This window comes from Hyla sarda, chromosome 3, assembly GCF_029499605.1.
Source record: "Hyla sarda isolate aHylSar1 chromosome 3, aHylSar1.hap1, whole genome shotgun sequence".
NCBI classification, from domain to species: domain Eukaryota; kingdom Metazoa; phylum Chordata; class Amphibia; order Anura; family Hylidae; genus Hyla; species Hyla sarda.
The window spans coordinates 170,115,074-170,135,815 of record NC_079191.1 but is presented as its reverse complement, the minus strand read 5'-3'; the positions used below and the strand labels follow the sequence as shown (position 1 = coordinate 170,135,815).

General features: G+C 46.9%; 1 long non-coding RNA gene across 1 annotated transcript in view; it reads left to right on the top strand.

The window, feature by feature from the left end:
• LOC130361865 (uncharacterized) overlaps window positions 1–15,132 on the top strand; it is a 77,828-nt gene extending 62,696 nt beyond the window's left edge. Inside the window, exon 4 of the long non-coding RNA XR_008891185.1 lies at window positions 14,996–15,132. This is a non-coding gene — a long non-coding RNA (uncharacterized LOC130361865). The remainder of the gene's footprint in view (window positions 1–14,995) is intronic.
• Window positions 15,133–20,742: the final 5,610 nt, after the last annotated feature.

Sequence of the window (20,742 nt, the reverse complement as noted above, 5' to 3'; positions counted from 1 at the left end):
TTTCCTGGAGGAATTGGTACCAGAGAAGCAGGAGCAGAAGAGATCAGACACTCAGGAGGTATGATGTGCTGAGGAAGAGTCTCGGCTTCTGAGGCATCGGTGGAACGTGATAGAGCATCAGCCCTGACATTCTTGTCTGCAGGACGAAAATGGATTTGAAAATTTAAGCAGGCAGAAAATAACGACCATCTGGCCTGGCGAGGATTTAACTGCTTGGCGGATTGGAGATAAGACAGGTTTTTATGGGCAGTGTAAATGGTGATGGGGTGAAGGGATGCCTCCAGGAGATGTCTCCATTCCTCAAGTGCCAACTTGATGGCCAACAGTTCACAGTCTCCTATAGAATAGATCTTTTCAGGAGGAGAAAAAGTTTTGGAGAAAAAACCGCAAGTGACGTTGTCACGATCACACCCTATCGGTCCAGCTAAGACGCTAGAGAGAGTGTGATGGTGCAAGGGTTAAAGCTGCCAGACCTCTGGGTATCCACTACAAGTCCCAGCAAGTCACCAAATTAACCCTTAGATAAATGTGTTTCCACCAGAGCTGCCTTCAGAAAGTTGAGCTCATATATTTAGAGATCAAAGACCAGAGCTGATTAATTAAACATTTAATCTGATATAAGGTATCACAGTGCTGACTATATAAAAATACAGAAACAAATGACACACAGTTACAAAAATATATAAAAGAGTTTTGCAAGGCAAGTTCAGAAAACAAAAAAAAGAAGTTCTTACGGCATGATGATATAGGAGTCCTTCAGTGAGCGAGAGTGCTGTTCTTAGGATGGCCTTGTCAGCTTGGGGCACAGCCTTGAACACCCAACTTTGAGTCTAGCAATGTTTTAAATATCATATCTGCTTTCTTGGGAGGGAGACTCCATTCTTTCCGAGAAATCTTTCTTTCCGAGAAACGCATATCTATGCGGGTGGCCAACTGCATAAGTTCAGGCAAGGTAGCGGGAATTTTTTGTGCGGCCAGAGCATCTTTGATGTGGCTGGATAAACCTTTCTTGAAGGTCACGCAGAGGGCCTCATTGTTCCAAGCTAGCTCAGAGGCGAGGGTGCGGAACTGGATGGCATATTCGCCCACTGAAGAGCTTCCTTGGACGAGATTCAGAAGAGCCATCTCGGCAGAGGAGGCCCAGGCTGGCTCCTCGAAGACACTGTGTACTTCGGAGAAGAAGGACTGGATAGAAGCAGTGGCAGGATCGTTGCGGTCCCAAAGCGGTGTGGCCCAGGACAATGCCTTTCCATATAGTAAACTGACCACGAAAGCCACCTTTGACCATTCTGTGGGGAACTGGTCCGACATCAACTCAAGGTGCAGGGAACATTGGGACAGGAATCCCCGACACATCTTAGAATCCCCATCAAATTTCTCGGAAAGAGACAAATGGACTCTAGAGGAAGAAGTGGCAGCTCGGAGTGGAGGAGATGCTGGAGCTGGCAGAGGAGATGGTAGACGCTGTGGAGGCAGAAGCTGCTGGAGCATGGCGGCCAACTGCGACAGCTGTTATCCTTGTTGGGCGATCTGCTGAGACTGCTGGGCAACCACGGTAGTGAGGTCAGCAAGACTTGGCAGCGGGATCCACGGCCGGATCTACTGGGCCGTACCAGGGGAACAGAATCTAAGGAGTTACTGGTATTCACCAGAGCCTGCCGCAAAGCGTGATGGACGCGCTGCGGCAGGTAACCCCCAGGTCGTTCCACCCGATAGCGACTCAACCTCACTGACAGCTGAGACAGGTGTGGTACACAAGGACAAGGCAAGGCGAAGTCAGACGTAGCAGAAGGTCAAGGCAGGCGGCAAAGATTCGTAGGCAGGGACAACGGCAAAGGGTCTGGATACACAGGCTAGAGAACACACAAAACGCTTTCTCAGGGCACTAGGGCAACAAGATCCGGCAAGGACAGGAAGGGGAAGTGGGTTTATATGTGTAGGGAGTGATTGGGAACTGATTGGACCAGGCACCAATTAATGGTGCGCTGGCCCTTTAAATCTGAGAGACCCGGAATGCCGCCCTAGAGAGTGGGACCGCGTACGCCGGGACTGAGCAGGAGGACTGGGCAGGTGAACGGAACGGGATGCGACCCACGGGCAGGGATGTCCCGCCGCGCGGATCGCATCCCCGCCGGGGAACACAGAGCAGCTTTCCCGGTCAGCGAGTCAGACCGGGGCGCTGCAAACAGCAGCCAAACGCCGAGAGCGCTCTGGGGAGGAGCGGGCCCCGGAGCGCTCGGCGTTACAGTCGGGATAGGAGGTCGAGATAGAAGGACAGGATAGGAAGTCGGGATAGGAGGTCGTGATAGGAGGTCGAGATAGGAGGTCGAGATAGGAGGTCGAGATAGGAGGATGGGATATGAGGACGGGATAGAGGACGGGATAGGAGGTCGGGATAGAAGGTTGAGATATGATGACGGGATAGGAGGTCGAGATAGGAGGACAGGATAGGAAGTCGGGATAGGAGGTCGTGATAGGAGGTCGGGATAGGAGGTCTGGATAGGAGGTCGGGATAGGAGGTCGGGATAGGAGGTCGGGATATGGGGTTGGGATAGGAGGTTGGGATATGGGGTTGGGATAGGAGGTCGGGATATGGGGTTGGGATATGACAACAGTATATGAGGACGGGATATGAAGTCAAAAGCTTCCTCCTTTGTTTATTTTTCTCCCCAACAAGGATTAGGAAGGAAAAACCGTGCAACGCCAGGTACTCAGCTAGTATATATATAAAACTTGTGTGTGTGTGTTTGTATGTGTGTATGTATGTATGTTCCACAAAAACGATCAAACAGCTAAAGATATTAACATGAAACTTGGCACACATGTTAATTATATGTCAACAACAAACATAGGATAGATAATTTAACCATTACTCACCCCCATTTGCCAGGGTCGGGGTTTTTGTTTAACCCCTTAACGACCACGGACGTAAATGTACGTCCTGGTTTGGCGGGACCTCCCACACCAGGACGTACATTTACGTCCTGTGTATGACCGCGAGCATCGTAAGGGTGCTCGCGTCATACACAGCAGGTTTCAGCTGCTAGCAGCAGCCGGGGACCTGCCCGTATTGGCCGACATCCGCGATCGTGCGGATGTCCGCCATTAACCCCTCTGATGCCGCGATCAATACAGATCACGGCATCTGTGGCATTGCGGCACTTTGATTGGATGATCGGATCGCCCGCAGCGCTGCTGCGGGGATCCGATCATCCAGCATGACAGCCGGAGGTCCCCTCATCTAGCTCTGGCCATCTCCCGGGGTCTTCTGCTCTGGTCTGCGATCGAGCAGACCAGAACAGAAGATCACCGATTATACTGAGCAGTGCTGTGTCCTATACATAGCACTGCACAGTATTAGCAATCAAAGGATTCCTATAGATTGTCCCCTATGAGGACATAAAAAGTGTAAAAAATAAGTTGAAAAATGGAAAAGTAAAAAAAAAGTGAAAAATCCCCTCCCCCAATAAAAATGAAAATTGTCATTACAAAGTACAATTGGTCACGCAAAAAACAAGCCCTTATATGGGTCTTTAGATGGAAATATAAAAGAGTTATGGATTTTAGAAGGCGAGGAGGAATAAAACAAAAACGCAAAAATAAAATTGGCCTGGTCCTTAAGGTGAAAATGGGCTTGGTCATTAAGGGGTTAAAGTCCCATACAAGTCTATGTGAAATATATATTACTGCATAACTTCCAAACAGTTGGAGATATTTTGATAATAATTGGTGTCACGATGCCGGCTGGCAGGAGGTGGATCCTCTGTGCCAGAGAGGGATTGGCGAGGACCGCGCTAGTGGACCGGTTCTAAGCCACTACAGGTTTTCACCAGAGCCCGCCGCAAAGCGGGATGGTCTTGCTGCGGCGGTAGTGACCAGGTCGTATCCACTAGCAACGGCTCACCTCTCTGGCTGCTGAAGATGCTGAAGATAGGCGAGGTACAAGGGAGTAGGCAGAAGCAAGGTCGGACGTAGCAGAAGGTCGAGGCAGGCAGCAAGGATCGTAGTCAGGGGCAACGGCAGGAGGTCAGGAACACGGGCTAGGAACAGACAAGGGAACGCTTTCACTAGGCACTAAGGCAACAAGATCCGGCAAGGGAGTGCAGGGGAAGTGAGGTAATATAGGGAAGTACACAGGTGATCACACTAATAGGTAATTGGGAAGATTGGGCCAGGCACCAACATTGGTGCACTGGCCCTTTAAATTGCAGAGACCCGGCGCGCGCGCGCCCTAGGGAGCGGGGCCGCGCGCGCCGGGACAGGACCGACGGAGAGCGAGTCAGGTACGGGGACCGGGGTGCGCATCGCGAGCGGGCGCCACCCGCATCGCGAATCGCATCCCGGCTGGAGGCGGGACCGCAGCGCACCCGGTCAGTGGATCTGACCGGGGCGCTGCAGCAACGAGGATGAGGCGAGCGCTCCGGGGAGGAACGGGGACCCGGAGCGCTCGGCGTAACAGTACCCCCCCCCTTGGGTCTCCCCCTCTTCTTGGGGCCAAAGAACCTGAGGGAAAAAAAGTAAATTTTTCCGTGATGAGGACCGATGCACATTAGGAGGGGTTCTGTGCGGAAACGCATGAGATAGTCCAATCTTTTATTGTTAATACAACAGATGTAGAGGGGTCTGGCGAGACTGGTCACAGGGACGTAGAACCTGTTGATAAGAGAGGCCAAAAAAAATTTTCCTGCAGATCCGGAATCCAAGGAGACCATAGTAGAGAAGGAGAAGGTAGAGGCAGATATCCGCACAGGCACAGTAAGGCGTGGAGAAGCAGAGTTGACATCAAGAACTGTGTCACCTTTGTGCGGAGTCAGCGTACGTCTTTCCAGGCGGGGAGGACGGATAGGACAATCCTTCAGGAAGTGTTCGGTACCGGCATAGTACAGGCAAAGATTCTCCATGCGGCGTCGTGTCCTCTCTTGAGGTGTCAAGCGAGACCGGTCAACTTGCATAGCCTCCGCGGCGGGAAGCACAGGAACGGATTGCAGAGGACCAGAGGAGAGAGGAGCCGGGGAGAAAAAACGCTTCGTGCGAACAAAGTCCATATCCAGGCGGAGCTCCAGACGCCATCCGGAAGAACGCATGTCAATGCGAGTGGCAAGATGAATGAGTTCATGTAGGTCAGCAGGAGTCTCTCGTGCGGCCAGAACATCTTTAATGTTGCTGGATAGGCCTTTTTTAAAGGTCGCGCAGAGAACCTCACTATTCCAGGACAACTCGTAAGCAAGAGCACGGAACTGAATGGCGTACTCGCCAATGGAAGAAACACCCTGTTCCAGGTTCAGCAGGGCAATCTCGGCAGAAGAAGCTCGGGCAGGCTCCTCGAAGACACCACGGACCTCAGCGAAGAAGGACTGGACTGTGGCTGTGGCAGAATCATTGCGGTCCCCATCAAACTTGTCCGGCAGGGACAAGCAGGGGTTAGGAACGGCCGGTTGCTGCGGAGGAGTTGCAGGAGCCGGCGGAGGAGATGGTTGTTGCAGCTGTAGCTGTGACTGAAGTTGCTGTATCTGCGGCAGCAGCTGCTGTGACTGAAGTTGCTGTATCTGCGGCAGCAGCTGCTGTAACTGTGACTGAAGACGCTGTGTCTCGGAGATCAAGTATGCCAGCTGTTGATCTCGTTGGGCGATCTTTACGCCAAATTTGTCCGGCAGGGACAAGCAGGGGTTAGGAACAGCCGGTTGCTGCGGAGGAGTTGCAGGAGCCGGCGGAGGAGATGGTAGTTGCAGCTGTAGCTGTTGCTGTATCTGCAGCTGCTGTATCTGTGACTGAATACGCAGTGCCTCGGAGGTCAAGTATGCCAGCTGTTGATCTCGTTGGGCGATCTTTAGGGCTAGCTGGGCGACCAGTGTAGGATCTACAGCGGGATCCATGGCCGGATCTACTGTCACGATGCCGGCTGGCAGGAGGTGGATCCTCTGTGCCAGAGAGGGATTGGCGAGGACCGCGCTAGTGGACCGGTTCTAAGCCACTACAGGTTTTCACCAGAGCCCGCCGCAAAGCGGGATGGTCTTGCTGCGGCGGTAGTGACCAGGTCGTATCCACTAGCAACGGCTCACCTCTCTGGCTGCTGAAGATGCTGAAGATAGGCGAGGTACAAGGGAGTAGGCAGAAGCAAGGTCGGACGTAGCAGAAGGTCGAGGCAGGCAGCAAGGATCGTAGTCAGGGGCAACGGCAGGAGGTCAGGAACACGGGCTAGGAACAGACAAGGGAACGCTTTCACTAGGCACTAAGGCAACAAGATCCGGCAAGGGAGTGCAGGGGAAGTGAGGTAATATAGGGAAGTACACAGGTGATCACACTAATAGGTAATTGGGAAGATTGGGCCAGGCACCAACATTGGTGCACTGGCCCTTTAAATTGCAGAGACCCGGCGCGCGCGCGCCCTAGGGAGCGGGGCCGCGCGCGCCGGGACAGGACCGACGGAGAGCGAGTCAGGTACGGGGACCGGGGTGCGCATCGCGAGCGGGCGCCACCCGCATCGCGAATCGCATCCCGGCTGGAGGCGGGACCGCAGCGCACCCGGTCAGTGGATCTGACCGGGGCGCTGCAGCAACGAGGATGAGGCGAGCGCTCCGGGGAGGAACGGGGACCCGGAGCGCTCGGCGTAACAATTGGTCACATGTAACTTATATGTCAAATAAAAATATATAATAGTTAGATTAACCCCTAACCTGCCCCCATATGTGAAGGATGGGGTTTTTGTTTCAAGTCCCATGCAAGTATATAGGACTTCTGGTGCCTTACTCAGCAAGCTCCGCTCTGCTTCTCCTGGTGAATATGTCAGTCCAGCTGGTAAGCCACACTCTCCCTGCATGCCATGTCCCATCTCACAGACATGCCCACCTTTTAAGCCACCCTCCTTTTATTTTCATTTTACAATATCTTTACCACAATGCAGCCCCACCTGCGGATGGGATAAGAGGATTAGAAATGGGGATTAGACATGAGGACGGCATAGGTGCTCGGAATATGAGGTCGGGATATGAGGTTGGGATATGAGGTGGGGATATGAGGTCGGCGTATGAGGATGGGATATGAGGACAGGACATGAGAACAGGATATGAGGTTGGGATATGAGGTCGGCATATGGGGACAGGATATAGGGACAGGATATGAGGACAGGATCTAGGGACGGGATATGGGGACGGGATATGGGGTCGAGATATGAGAACAAAATATGAGGACAGGATATGAGGTCAGAATATGAGGGGATTTGAGATCGGGATATGAGAAGGGGATATGGGGTCAGGATTTAGGGACGGGATATGAGGACAAAAGCTTCCTCCTTTGTTGCTTTTCCTCCCCCACAAGGATAAGGTAGGAAAAACCGGGCAGCGGCGGGTACTCAGCTAGTAAGTGATAAAATGCGAAAGCATGATGGACTGATGACCAATACTATGTGCAAAAGTACCGTAAGTCCCTCATGTCCCTCATGTAAAAACAGGTCATCCTAACGTATGTCTGTTTTCCTCATCTCTTTTTTCCATCGACTTATGTTCCTCTGCTCATTACCATTTCTAAGACAGGTCTTCTCAGTAGGACCTGACATACAACATCGCTGAAGCAACTCTATGTAATTCTATGGCACGAGCATGAGTCTCGCTGCTAGAGATGGTTGCTATGGATGGGGAAGCTGTGTCTTATAGAGCAAAGTGATATAGAGCTGATACTGGCAGGGAACATGGAGAAAAGCACCCGTTCAGGTATTTAGGAGCTGATTGTGTAATGCATTGCATTTAGACAAATGACTATTGCGCACAATGTTGCACGACAGTCATTTGCCAAGAAAGCGCTAGAGGTACACTTTACGTGAGCAGCAATGCAAGTGTACAGGATCAGGGATTTAAGCCTTTGATAGTTCCTGCTTCTTTACATACATTCCATAGATCACAAACTTATATATTGATGGCCTTGCAATGGTTGTCTTGGCATAGTGCATTTTCTGAATTATATTCAAAATTGTATAACTTTAAAGGAAAACTGTCAGCCTGTTCACCCACGCTAAACCCAATACACCTGGGTGAACAGGAGTCCAACGAGGGGTCACTTTGTAAAATATGCCAGTAGATCCTGAAATATGTCCCCTAGAAGATCCTCTGTTGAATTCAGTAAATTGTGTGCTAGAGGCAGGGCCTGGCTGGTTCAAATTACATAAACATGGTCTGTGGAATGTGCTCTATAATAATGAGCGGCAGGGGCCATATTCGAATTTGTGATATTTCACGAATATATGGACGAATATTCATCCTATGTTTGCCAAATTTGCATATTCGCACATGCGCAATTATATTTTTCACCTAAAAGAAGGGAGGGATCAGTGTGCAGTCTGGAAGTGCCAGTATTCACATAAATATTTGCATAAATATGTGCATTAAAAAAAAGAATATTTGTGATTACGAATAAATATCACTATATTCTAAATATTCGCTTAATCAGGAAGTGCCGATATTTGCGGGAAAAATTAGCATTTCGAATATTCGCGCTCAACACAAGTGCTCTATGCAGAGCATTAACGTGACCAGCGACTCCACATCAGTAGAAGCCCAAATCACCACCCCCTTCACCAAGTTGCTTGAGATGAGATGTTTGTGCCGATGTTGTATTTGGTTTTCACCAAATGTGCCACCGTTAATTATGGCCAAACATCTCCACTTTGGTCTTCTCTGTCTAAAGGATTTTGTTCCATAAGTGTTAGGCTTTGTTTAACTTAAGAATCAGCTGTGCTGACATGTTCTTTTAAGAAAGAATAGGTTTTCTCCTGGCAAACGTTGAAAACTAGCCATACTAGTCTTTTTCTCAATGTACTGTCATGATTTGGAACATTTAAAAAGCTAACTGAGGCCAATAGTGTCTGTATTGTAGATCTCTTGGATTTTTTTAAACATTTTTTTAATGCAATGTCTCTGAGCACTGCACGTGGGGTAAATTTTCTGGTATATCCACACTTGGAAAATTGACAACTGTCTTGCATTTGTTCTCACTGTAGAATGAATGTACTTCAAATTGTTTGAAAAATTGCCTTATAACCATTTACAGATTGATAAGCAGCAACAATATATTCTCTAAGATTATTTCCTTGACATTATGTTTACTCACACACAAGTGCTTGATAACATTAATCCCTTAACAACCACAGATGTAAAAGCATGTAATGGTGCAGCGGTACTTCGTGCTCCAGGATGTACATGACCACGAGCATCGGAGCGGTGCTCACGTCACGCGCGGCAGGTCCCAAATGCTATCAGCAGCCGGGGACCCGCCGGCAATGGCAGACATCAGTGATCGCGCTGATGTCCGCCATTAACCCCTCAGATGCCGTGATCAATACAGATCACGGCATCAGCGGCAGTGCGGCACTTGAAAGCGCTGATCTGATTGCCTGCGGCATGGCCGCAAGGATTAGGTAAGCTCCCCTGCCTCCGCTGCCTTCCCTGGGTCTTCTGCTCTGATCTGCCTTCCAGCAGACCAGAGCAGAAGATCGCTGATAATACTGATCAGTGCTATGCCTATGCATTGCCCTGAACAGTATTGGCAATCTACTGATTGTCATGAATAGTCCTCACTGGGGACATAATGAGTTAAAAATAAAAGTAAAAAAAAGTTTAAAAAAAATTTAAAATCCCCCCCCCCTTCCAATAAAAATCTAAATCACCCCTCTTCCCTATTTCAAAAAAGGTAAAAAAAAATAATTATTAAAAATATTTGGTATTGGCGCATGCGTAAATTTCCGATTTATCAAAATGGAAGGTAAATGATCCCGCACGGTGAACGCTGTAAACGTAAAAATAAATAAATAAAAAAGTACAAAATTGCTGCTTTTTAGTCAAAATTGCTGCTTCATACATCCCCGTATGCGGAAAAATTAAGTGGTTATAAGTGATAAAAATAGGGAGATTTTATTGTGGCGCCCCGAACAGCTTGCAGGAAAGCAGGGTGACCCCTACCTGCCTCCTTGCAGTCCAAATGACTGCTCCATGCCTGAGATCCAGGCAGGAGCAGTCAAGCGCCGATTACACTGCTCAATATCTTGCTATTGCATGGCAATGGCCAGTGTAAGAGATCAGTGTATGCAGTGTTATAACCCCCTAACATTGGGGTAAAAAGTGTTAATAAATGTGATTTAACCCCTTCCATAATAAAAGTCAGAATTACCCCCCTTTTCCCATAAAAAAACAATGTAAATAAGAATAAATATAAACATATGTGGTATCACTGGGTGTGTAAATGTCCAAACTATAAAAACATATTGTTAATTAAACCGCACAGTCAATGGCGTACACGTAAAAAAAAAATCCAAAGTCCAAAATAGCGTCTTTTTGGTCACTTTTTATACCATTTCAAGATTTTTAAAAAGCGATCAAAAAGTCTGATCAAAACACAAATGGGACCGATAAAATGTTCATATCACAGTGCAAAAAATTAGCCCTCATACATCCCAGTATGCGGGAAAAAAAAAAACAGTTATAGGGGTCAGAAGATGACATTTTTAAACGTATACATTTTCCTGCATGTAGTTATGATTTTTTCCAGAAGTACGACAAAATCAAGCCTATATAAGTAGGATATCATTTTAACTGTATGGCCCTACAGAATAAAGATAAGGTGTCATTTTTACAGAAAAATGCACTGCATAGAAACGGATGCCCGCAAAAGTTACAAAATGGTGTCTTTTCTTCAATTTTGTCGCAGAATGATTTCTTTTTCAATTTTGCCATGGATTTTCGGGTGAAATGACTAATGTCACTGCAAAGTAGAATTGGTGGCACAAAAAATAAGCCATGATATGGATTTTTAGGTGGAAAATTGAAAGGGTTATGATTTTTAAAAGTTAAGGAGGAAAAAAAGAAAATGCAAAAACTGAAAAATGCTGAATCCTTAAGAGGTTAAAGGGGAACTCCCATGGAAAAAAATTTTTCTACTTGTTTCCACTGGAGTTCCCCTTTAGGGGGTAAACTACCAAAACTTCTGCTTTTATATAAGTGTTCACACTTGCTGATGACCAATAAATCAAGGGCATTTGGTTATCAGCACCTGGCCACTACCTTTATGGAAGCATTAAAGGGGTACTTCACCCCTAGACATCTTATCCCCTATCCAAAGGATAGGGACCCCCGCAATCTCTGCTGTGGCACCCCAGTCATCCAGTGAATGGAGCAAACTTTGCTCCGTGCCTGATGAATAGAGATGCTGCGCCGAAGGCTCGTAATGTCATGGCTACGCCCTCCTGTGATGTCACGCTGCTCTCAATGCAAGTCTATGGGAGGGGGCGTGGCAGCTGCTATGCCCCCTCCCAAAGACTTACATTGAGGGGGCGTGGCTGTGATGTCATGAGCTTCAGGCACTGCAGCCAGCGTTCTAAAGGAATGCCGGGTGCTGCAGAGAGATCGCGGGACCCCCGTCATTAGATATCTTATCCCCTATCCTTTGGATAGGAGATAAGATGTCTAGGGGCGGAGTACCCCTTTAAGGGTATAATTCATTTTTCACACACTTCTTCTGCATTTGGCCTTGTTTTTATTAAATCAATAATGACAGTGTAATTTGTCCTGTGTTATAGTTTATCTGAGGTTGTATTTAACATCTGAGGTTGCATTTAATTTTAAGACTTGGTGTTTTTTTTTATTATATCCTGATATGAAAAAAAAATAGAATTCAAAAAGGGTATACTTTTGCTTTCTCATATATATATATATATATATATATATATATATATATGTATGATTTTTGTTGTTACTTTGAGAACATGATGAAATGAAGTGTTGTTTTACAGTGCAATGAAAACACTGTGGAATTTAACACCCAATGAACACAATCTGCCTGACATGCCACATAATTAAAGTGAAGCAGAAGGTTATCCTTAGAGCTATTGATCTGTAGAGCTATTGAAACAGTTCAACATCTAGTCACAAATCTCTGGAGAGACAATACCTTTCTTAGGACTGAAACTGGTTGACACAAGACAATAAACTCAGCTGCATTCTAATCAATTTTACGGTGTGTAACATGAGAAAATAATGTCTGTTCCTCGTTTAAAACTGTCTTTTATCTTGATTTTTGATTTCTAAAAAAAACTAGTGTTAAAGGATTTCAAGCTTAAGTTTACTAGTTTTTTCAAACCACAAAGAAATGCTTTTATACATAAATGATACATCTTTTTTTAACTTGTATTAGGGGAAATTTAATATGTAATACCAGTGTCTCACACTCCGGTCTCAAAGGGGGTTTCCACCCCTAGATATCTTATCCCCTATGCGAAGGATAGGAGATAAGATGTCTGAACGCGGAGGGTTCTGAACATTTATGTTCAGAATGCCAGCTTCAGAAGGCCGTTTTTTTGACGTCATGTCTCTCCCTTTTCATTCATGTCTATAGGAGGGGGCGTGACACCATTCTAAGAGACAGCATTTTGCCACCATACATATGGAGTAATCTCTGAGGAGGTTTTTTCCCCCTTACTATCATGTCCCTTCTCACTCTTCCAGTAGTGATAGAGGCATATGATGGATTTTACTGGGACAATTAAAGGAATATTCTGGCAACAATGTACTTATCTCCTGTCCACAGGATTAGGGGTTAAGTAACTGATCGCGAGGGGTCCGACAACTAGGGCTCCCCGCAATCACCGGGAGGGCACCCCAGCTCTCTCAGTGAGGATCGTGTGTCGTATAACCGGTAGACAGCACACACTCTATTAATTTCTATGGGAGAGCCGATGAGGCCCGAGAGCTGTACTTGGGTCTTTTCAGTGGTCCCATAGAAATGAATGGAGATAGTACAGGCTGCAGCATGCGTTCCTCACTGAGCGCCGGGCCCCGTCCCAGTTGTCGGATCCCCCGCATTCAGCTACTTCTCCCTTATCCTGTGGATAGGGGATAAGAAAATTATTGCCACCCCACAGGTTGGGATTATGTTTTGTCAGCATTTTGGTACATGGCCATATTGTGCAAACTATTTAACATAAATGTATTTATTAGTTCAGTATATCACATACTGTAGAATGCCACTATATGTGGTAAATCTTTGCTGTGGATTTTTATCTTTGAACACATGCATCAAAATCTGTTTAAAGAAGGAAGGATTGTCCGGCACCAGGTATGCTCTAAAAGATTGCTTTTATTCATGCCATAGCAAGGAAACAGACATCACAGGACTGTGGTAATCTGACGCGTTTCGCTCTCTCTTGAGCTTAAACGTAGACTACGTTTAAGCTCAAGAGAGAGCGAAACGCGTCAGATTACCACAGTCCTGTGATGTCTGTTTCCTTGCTATGGCATGAATAAAAGCAATCTTTTAGAGCATACCTGGTGCCGGACAATCCTTCCTTCTATACGCTGTTGAAGCCGGGGCGGGACCGGCGGGTCCGTGACAGCACAGGTGTGTCGGAGATTCGGCTCCGGAGGTGAGCGGACACCACTGCATTTGGACAAAATCTGTTTAAACATAGCTACAGAAACGTAGCTCTAAACTTTTGAAATGATCCCACAAAATTATATTGTACTAAAGCAACTCTTTCCATGATTTACAAATAGCTATGCTATGCAGTAGTTTATCAGATATTTTATGCAACTTGAAGACATTTTTCCTATAGAACAGGTCTTTTTAGCTCCCAAACACATAAAAAAAGCTCTAATGGCCTAGGCCACCATAACCATATTCTCATATCCTAGATCACACTGTCAAACCCCAGTGATCTAACCCCATGGCTTCACCGAAGGGAAATCTAAATAAGTTGAGAGAAGTGGAACCATAATGCTTGAGTGTGACCAATTACAGAAAGCCCAGTGTCATGTCCCTTGAGTTCTGTAGTGATGCAAGCCTCACTGGACAGGGTTACTGGTATGAGATAAAGGTGGCCTAATAAGACACATAACAAGGGTTTTCTTGACCCTTGTTATACAATGAACTTATGTGAACCTTGAGCAAGTATTTTTAAAAATTTTTTTAAATAAGATCAAAATTATAATAGACATTTTGTCTATCATGGTCCTCCCCAAAGTTGTTGACTTATAACCAGATATTTTTAGACTGCAGTTACAATAACTACTATAAGCACAAAATAATATTGTAAAACAGATATCAATAGAGCAATCTGGGTAAAACTTTTATACTGTTATACCTAGTACAAATGCAAAAGGGGCAATGAATTGAGAAAAACAGAAGGATGCACTCACCCGATTAGCTTGCTTGAAGAAATGTATTTCATAGATAGCCTACAAAGGTACGGCGGGTATATACAGAGGAGTGGCCTCACAGCTCAGGCTGTGATGCCGCTCCTCTGTATCTACACGCCGTATCCTTGTATGCTATCTATGAAAAAAATGTCTTCAAGCTAGCTAATGGGGTGAGTGCATCCTTCTGTTTTTCTCACTTCATGCCATTTGTATCTACGCTATTGGAGTGCACCCCACTAGTGTTCCACATGGAGCAGCTGGCATATGTGAATAGAGTGTTTATTGGTATCATCAGCAGTGTCGGACTCTCTCGTTCCTTTGTGTGAATTGGACTTTGCAAAAGGGGCAATGCTTCACATGGGGTCTTGAAGAAAACCGAAGAGAGAATCCCTGTCTTGCCCCCTCAGACCTTGTGTTAGGCATAATACAGTCAGATGTGTAAGAGTATGCCTTTTAGTGTGTGAACACTAACCCTATCGGGTCAATCCTAAACTGTTACAAACTAATGTCTAAAAATACATGTTATTACATGTCACAATGTATGTGAAAAAGTGGACGACCTAACCTAGCATTGGCATTCATCTAAAACCAAAGTATCCATTCACCCCTTACAGGCTCTAACTTGTTGACTGCCAGTGCAAATCTTTATTTGCTACGGAGACTGTGACATTAAACGTGTTCAAATTTTAATGAATTTCCAGATCTCATTGGTGTCTGAGGTTGGATATGAGCATTGTTATCACAGCTATGCAGCACCTAATGATAACCGTGCACAAGCTCTATTGTACTTCTGTATAATCTGTCTTTTATTCCTTCCCCAGTCCCAGCAACTGACGCCCCTTATCTGTGCAACAGGAGCCTCAATTTCCCCCATCATCTTCAGAATACAATGCCAGGGAGGCCTGCCCCTTGTCTCTGGAGAACCATCATTTTGTGAAATGTAGAATAAGTACGTAACAGAAAGACAAAAGAAATTTTTAACTAATAAAAAAAACAAAAAAAAAAAAAACTAAAGGAAATCCACTGTAATCACCTATCATTGATATTTCAGGAATGGGTAAGATGATGTGAAAATGTTAACATGCAAGCTATGGGAAAGTGTTTTAGGCATTTAAAATGAGCATGAAAGATATCAGAATAAGTTTTTCTGATAAGTATGCACAGTAATATGAAATCCAAAAAAGTTATGGATTAAAAAGCAGTTTTTACCTGTATAGGGAACACAAAATCCTTCTACTTTGAGAAACTAAATTGCTGACTTTCATAGTGAGCTTTAGAAGGCTTCCAAAATAGGTGCAAAAAAAATTTGATAATTTAAAAATGAATAGAAAGACAGGCATAGGTAGACAAAGCTATGCCCCGCCCTCTACAGACAGTATTGTGTTGTGCAGTGTGATAATCTAGAACCTGTAATTCTGCATTCTATATTCCGAAATAACAATACCACTACATTCAGGCCTAAAACTTGTCCGAGTTAAGGAATCGATATATTAAATATGTGTATATTATCTTGGGTTATTATTTCTGCAGTGATGTTTCTATAATGTTTGTTACATTAAAGGGTTTCGTACAATGCACTCCATGGCTGTATACCGGAGGCTCCTTCACAGTGTGAAAACACGGATTAAATTAAGCATCCTCTGGTGTATAAACATTGTGATGCTCTTCTTCAGAACAAGCATAGATTCCAGGGTGTAATTAACATATTAACATCCAGGCCACTGCTGCTTGGCAGCCCATCTACCAATGATGCCAATTTATCATAGCAGCCCAGGCTGCTTTTCACTTAAGCTGTAAAGTGAGCTGTATTGCCTCGGGTTTCAGCCATCATTTTATTATAATGTGTTACAGTACTTGAAATGTAAAATTACACACCTTCACAATAAAGTACAGCTTTTATCCTTCAGAATTGGACCAACCCAACAGGTATTTATGAAATGTGCAGTAGGACTTGCTGGATTATTCTGTGACAATGATACGGTTTAAAATTAGCGAAGCAAATGCCCCTACCAAAATGTATCATATATACTTGTGGTGATGTCACAAACTCTATGCAGAATTGCCGGGCATTTGCACAACTTTGCTAGACACTTTTATATTCCAGTAATCCCTCTTTATGCATCTAGTATCAGGGCCAGGACAAGGAGTAAATAGGTACTGTTGGTAGGTGGGTTGAAATTTACTCTTAAAATGCCACATTAGGGTAAATATCAGCACAGACTAGTGCTCTCCTCAACCACTGTCTCTACCTTCTTGGATGATCCATGCTAAACATCCTCAACTGAACAACAGTCCCTATGTTAGGCTAAGTGCAAGTATGTCAGGATGGTCAGACAGACCAGGTCAGCAACACACAGGCAGGTACGATACAAAATCAGCAGACAATGGGTTAACCAGGTAAAAAACAGAAATAGTCAGTACCTCCATTAAAAAGATGAAAACAAATGTGCAGGTGCCCACTGCCATGGGACTAGCCAGAAGCCAGAAACCAAGAGGGCAGCAAAGTACAAAATCACAAACTAAAGGCAGAGTGATGATAGGTAAGGGTCAAAACTAAATAGCAGTGAAGTACAAAGTCAGCCGACTAGGGAAACGTCTGGTCACAGGCATAGATCAGAATACACAGTTAAAGTCAATATCCCACCTCTTGGAGCCGTGTGCACAAACGCTGAAAATGTTTGGCCCAGCACTCACACCCACTCACTGGCCTGGCTGGCTATGTCGCTTAGGGATTAACGGCCCTTCTACATGTAGGACCACTGTCAGGACAACAAGAGACAATGTAGCCCCCGAGGGAAGACCATAAATGGCGCTGGAGCCCTGGCAGCTATGGAGTCCAATGAGGGCTTTCCTTGCACTTTAGGAAATAAACAATGTCTATCATACAGGAATAGTCTTTCAACATGTGAATAACCAGACCCACTATAACCTGCTATAAATAAATGGATCGGTCAAAATCTGTCATGACTGCAATGCAAAAGATATCAAAAACAAAGATGCAGCAGCATTCATTTGAGCTACGATGCATACAAATGGAACACTTTGTTTTGTCAATTGCTTTAGTGCTAGACACATTTGAATTTGACATTCTTAGAACATATGTTGATCAAATTGTGTAAGCCCACTGGCTACGACAAGGCAAACTCACTTAGATATGTCCCTACATTACACAGTGTACCTGTACAATAGGAGACTTATAAATGTCGGGAATGCCAACAGTAGTATAGTGGGGCAAAACTGAGTTAAAATAGTGCACTGAACGCACAGCAGGTGGATGTGTGGTGAGTGGTGTTGACCTAATACCAGATCTTACAATTGTATAGTGAGCAATAATGGAGGATAAGTACAAATCAGCTTTGTTTCATACTAAGTAAAAAAGCAACCAAGGAAGTTATCACACCCACATATGTAATGTAAAGACCTTTCCTCTGAGGCTACTGTTCAGGAGCATAGGGCATCTGTCTTGGAGAGAACTAAAATGGATGTACTGTATGCGTCATACATTCTGGAAAATCAGGATTATGAAAAACTAAAGTAAGTGGTCCTAGATTGGTATTAGTAGAAAAAACAACAATAATACTGAGGGTATGTGGGAGGGATGAAGCCATAAAAATGAAGTGTGGTTATACTGTGATGCTTCCTTCTCCTAGCCCACCTATTGTTGTCACGATGCCGGCTGGCAGGTAGTGGATCCTCTGTGCCAGAGAGGGATGGCGAGGACCACGCTAGTGGACCGGTTCTAAGCCACTACAGGTTTTCACCAGAGCCCGCCGCAAAGCGGGATGGTCTTGCTGCGGCGGTAGTGACCAGGTCGTATCCACTAGCAACGGCTCACCTCTCTGACTGCTGAAGATAGGCGAGGTACAAGGGAGTAGGCAGAAGCAAAGTCGGACGTAGCAGAAGGTCGGGGGCAGGCGGCAAGGTTCGTAGTCAGGGGAGATAGCAGAAGTTCTGGTACACAGGCTTTAAACACACAAAACGCTTTCACTAGGCACAAGGGCAACAAGATCCGGCAAGGAAGTGCAAGGGAGGAACTCAGATATAGCCAGGGAGCAGGTGGAAGCCAATTAAGCTAATTGGGCCAGGCACCAATCATTGGTGCACTGGCCCTTTAAGTCTCAGGGAGCTGGCGCGCGCGCGCCCTAGAGAGCGGAGCCGCGCGCGCCAGCAGATGACAGCAGGGGACGGGAACGGGTAAGTGACCTGGGATGCGATTCGCGAGCGGGCGCGTCCCGCTGTGCGAATCGCATCCCCAACGGCCATGACAGAGCAGCGCTCCCGGTCAGCGGGACTGACCGGGGAGCTGCAGGGAGAAAGACGCCGTGAGCGCTCCGGGGAGGAGCGGGGACCCGGAGCGCTAGGCGTAACAGTACCCCCCCCCTTAGGTCTCCCCTTCTCTTTGTCCGGTAACTGCCTCCCCTGGGATGAGGACACCGGGAAAGGATGGAGGGATTCCTCAACGGCAGGCAGAACAGCAGAAGTAGGAATGGGGAGGGAGGGCAGAGGGCGAGACCTGGCACGGAGCAGTGTGACACCAGGACGAGGGCCATGAGGGGACACAGAGGCTTGCCTGATGGGACTGGGAGGGGGGGAGAGGCATTTCCTGTGGCAGGCAGAGTCCCTAACGACCTTAGGGGGACCGGGTACAGGAGGAACCACAGGGTCACGGCAGGGAGTACTGGGAACCGGTTTAAGGCAGTCCTTGGAACAAGAGGGACCCCAACTCTTGATCTCCCCAGTGGACCAATCCAGGGTTGGGGAATGGTGTTGAAGCCAGGGTAGTCCAAGGAGAATTTCGGAAGTGCAATTAGGAAGGACAAAAAATACAATTTCCTCGTGATGAGGTCCGATGCACATTAGGAGGGGCTCCGTGCGGTAACGCACGGTGCAATCCAACCTGGCTCCGTTGACCGCGGAAATGTGGAGTGGCTTGACAAGACGGGTCACCGGAATGCGGAATTTATTCACTAAGGACTCCCGAATAAAATTCCCAGAAGCTCCAGAGTCCAGGCAGGCCACGGCTGAGAGGGGAGAGCTGGCTGAAGTAGAAATCCGAACAGGCACCGTGAGACGTGGAGAAGCCGACTTAGCATCAAGAGACGCCACACCCACGAGAGCTGGGTGCGAGCGTGCGTTTCCCAGACGTGGAGGACGGATTGGGCAATCCACCAAAAAATGTTCAGTACTGGCACAGTACAGACAAAGATTCTCTTCCTTACGGCGATTCCTCTCTTCCAGGGTCAGGCGAGACCGATCCACTTGCATGGCCTCCTCGGCGGGAGGCCTAGGCGCAGATTGCAGTGGAGACTGTGGGAGAGGTGTCCAGAGATCTAAGTCTTTTTCCTGGCGGAGCTCTTGATGCCTCTCAGAAAAACGCATGTCAATGCGAGTGGCTAGATGAATGAGTTCATGCAGGTTAGCAGGAGTCTCTCGTGCGGCCAGAACATCTTTAATGTTGCTGGATAGGCCTTTTTTAAAGGTCGCGCAGAGAGCCTCATTATTCCAGGATAGTTCAGAAGCAAGAGTACGGAATTGTATGGCGTACTCGCCAACGGAGGAATTACCCTGGACCAGGTTCAGCAGGGCAGTCTCAGCAGAAGAGGCTCGGGCAGGTTCCTCAAAGACACTTCGAATTTCCGAGAAGAAGGAGTGTACAGAGGCAGTGACGGGGTCATTGCGGTCCCAGAGCGGTGTGGCCCATGACAGGGCTTTTCCAGACAGAAGGCTGACTACGAAAGCCACCTTAGACCTTTCAGTAGGAAACTGGTCCGACATCATCTCCAAGTGCAGGGAACATTGCGAAAGAAAGCCACGGCAAAACTTAGAGTCCCCATTAAATTTGTCCGGCAAGGACAGGCGGAGGCTAGGAGTGGCCACTCGCTGCGGAAGGGGTGCAGGAGCTGGCGGAGGAGATGGTTGTTGCTGCTGTAGCTGTGACTGTACTTGCTGTAGTTGTGACTGGAGTTGCTGTGTCATGGTGGTCAAGTACGACAGCTGGTGATCTTGTTGGGCGATCTGACGAGCTTGCTGGGCGACCAGCGTAGGGAGGTCAGCGACAACTGGCAGAGGAACTTCAGCGGGATCCATGGCCGGATCTACTGTCACGATGCCGGCTGGCAGGTAGTGGATCCTCTGTGCCAGAGAGGGATGGCGAGGACCGCGCTAGTGGACCGGTTCTAAGCCACTACAGGTTTTCACCAGAGCCCGCCGCAAAGCGGGATGGTCTTGCTGCGGCGGTAGTGACCAGGTCGTATCCACTAGCAACGGCTCACCTCTCTGACTGCTGAAGATAGGCGAGGTACAAGGGAGTAGGCAGAAGCAAAGTCGGACGTAGCAGAAGGTCGGGGGCAGGCGGCAAGGTTCGTAGTCAGGGGAGATAGCAGAAGTTCTGGTACACAGGCTTTAAACACACAAAACGCTTTCACTAGGCACAAGGGCAACAAGATCCGGCAAGGAAGTGCAAGGGAGGAACTCAGATATAGCCAGGGAGCAGGTGGAAGCCAATTAAGCTAATTGGGCCAGGCACCAATCATTGGTGCACTGGCCCTTTAAGTCTCAGGGAGCTGGC